The sequence below is a fragment of the Silene latifolia genome, chromosome Y (genome assembly GCF_048544455.1).
Source record: "Silene latifolia isolate original U9 population chromosome Y, ASM4854445v1, whole genome shotgun sequence".
In the NCBI taxonomy this organism is placed as follows: domain Eukaryota; kingdom Viridiplantae; phylum Streptophyta; class Magnoliopsida; order Caryophyllales; family Caryophyllaceae; genus Silene; species Silene latifolia.
The window spans coordinates 197,842,875-197,845,054 of record NC_133538.1 but is presented as its reverse complement, the minus strand read 5'-3'; positions in this window follow the sequence as shown (position 1 = coordinate 197,845,054).

The window sequence follows — 2,180 nt, the reverse complement described above, 5'->3', positions numbered from 1 at the left end:
CCCAGCTGACCGGAATCCAGACCCCGTCTTTCCTTCACGAAATCTTTTTACTCACCCCCATGACTGTGACTCCGTTCTGACTCCCGCCGATATTCCTCTAATCAAGGGTATGCTCGGCCTTGGTGATGGGGTTGAGATAACCATCCCTGAACGGGGTTAAAAGGCTGATGCTATCCGTCTGGGGTGGGCTTGTTTCTATTTATACCGATTTAGATACGTCCTCCGTTTCCCCTTTCCGAAACTTATCCAAGACTTCATCTTTACCAACAACTTTGCTATGGCACAAATCTCGGCCACCGTTTGGAGGGTTCTTGTCTACTCTTTAGCTGCATGTCAGAACTCTGGCAATTCCATGTCTCTGGGCGATTTGGCCCATATGTATGATATCAGGTCCTTGGGGGAGGGGCCAATTCTCGCTCCGGGGTTCTGGTGAGACTCCCTTCAAGCATGTGTCGAAGTCTAGGGACGAGAAATGGTTTGAGGACTTCTTCTATGTGAGGAAGGCTTCTATCCAGCCGCCTGCTGACTATATCTTTGAGAAATGGATTATTACTTCAAGTAAGTAGCTTTCCTAACTCCTAGCTTGTTAATCCCAATGCTTACTGGCTTACTATGTCGTTTTCATACAGGTCCCTGCTACCTAACCCGCATTGGTGCCCTGATCCCTGCTCGCAACAAACTGTTCTGCATTCCTCTGAGCGAAAGGAAGTTCCCTGATCTGCTGCCTGGATATTCACCTGCTTCCTCCTCCACCCCTGCAATCAGCCTACAGCATGTCTTCCGGTAAGCTGCCTAAAGTTTTCTTTACTTGCGTGTAACCTTGCTGGCTGTCTAACCCTTCCTGACACCTGAAATAATGACTGCTTGCAGGTGCAAAAGTCGACCTTTTGGCGGCTATCCTCCAGAGTGTTAAAAGAAAAAGGTCCGCTATGAGTCCTGACGTGGCGTCTGCTTCCAAGAGGAGAGCCTCTGCTGCCTCTTTCCAGTCACCTCCTACTCATTCCAGCTCCGCTCGGACTGAACCTCTAGAGGTCAGCCCGCTGTCACGTCATCCTCCTACTCCTCCTGCCAGCCCTCGTGCTTCTGCTAGCGGTGGCATCATCGCCCATTTTCCAGAGGGCTTTGGAAATGTTGAAAGGTGCCATACTGGCCTGAAATTGACCAATTGCTCTTCCCTCCTCTGGTTGATGCTTTCTCGGAGTTTGGTCCCGAGGAGATGGTTGAGAACGATGTGCATAATGCTTTCATGGTGAGTATCCTTCGTCTTCTACCTGTTATAAGTTTCTTATCTTCAATTCCTGCTAACTTTGACTTTCCTTGCCCCCAGGCCCTCCAGTCTGCTCTCTATAACAGGAAGATGATCAACATAGTGCAGACCACTAGTCGTGCTACTAGCGCCAAGAACAGGGAGCTGGCTGGGTCCGTCGTTGATCTAGAGAAGCAGCGCGCTGATTTGAGGGGATGGGTGGCTGAGCTGAAGGCAGATATAGCCGACACAAAGAAGAAGCTGAAGGAAGGGGCTGATCATCTGGCTCGTACCCAGGAGGTTTGCACCAATTTCTCTGACTCGTTGAAGCGCTTTGAGGAGAGGATCAGTGAGCTGATTACCCTGGCCTCCAACATTGTTGCCTATGCTACCTGGCGGGGAAAGATCAGCGGAATGCGTGTTGACCTCGAGGAGCCTCCAACTCTGCAAGCTATTGAAGAATAAGAGAGGCAGTTGGAGACCCTGTACCCGGTGCAACCTGACCTGAGCATCCTGATGCCCGAAGTTGGCGAAGTGAATTCTCCTGCGCTGGCTGAGCAGGCTGATGCTGAGGATGCTGGGTTGCCCCAGGATGTTGCTGACGGAGCTCAGGAAGCTGTGGTAGCTGAGGGTGTGCAAGCTGGTCTCGTACCTGAAACAGATGGTCAACAGGATGAGGCAGAAAAGATGCCAGATGTGGAGGTCATTAATGTGACCGACAATTAAGAAGTTTTTTTTTTTTTTTTTTTTATATCAGTGAACTTTTGGTAGTCTGGCCCTTTGGTGGTAGACTTGTAATATTTTGAAACACTTTTCTGGTAGCTCACCATGGTGGCGATTAAACTCTGGGGCCGTATTTTCGGCCAGATTTTTGGAATACCCCTTGCCTCAATTTGGCAAGTTTTAATTATATATTGTGTGTTAAATTTCGTTT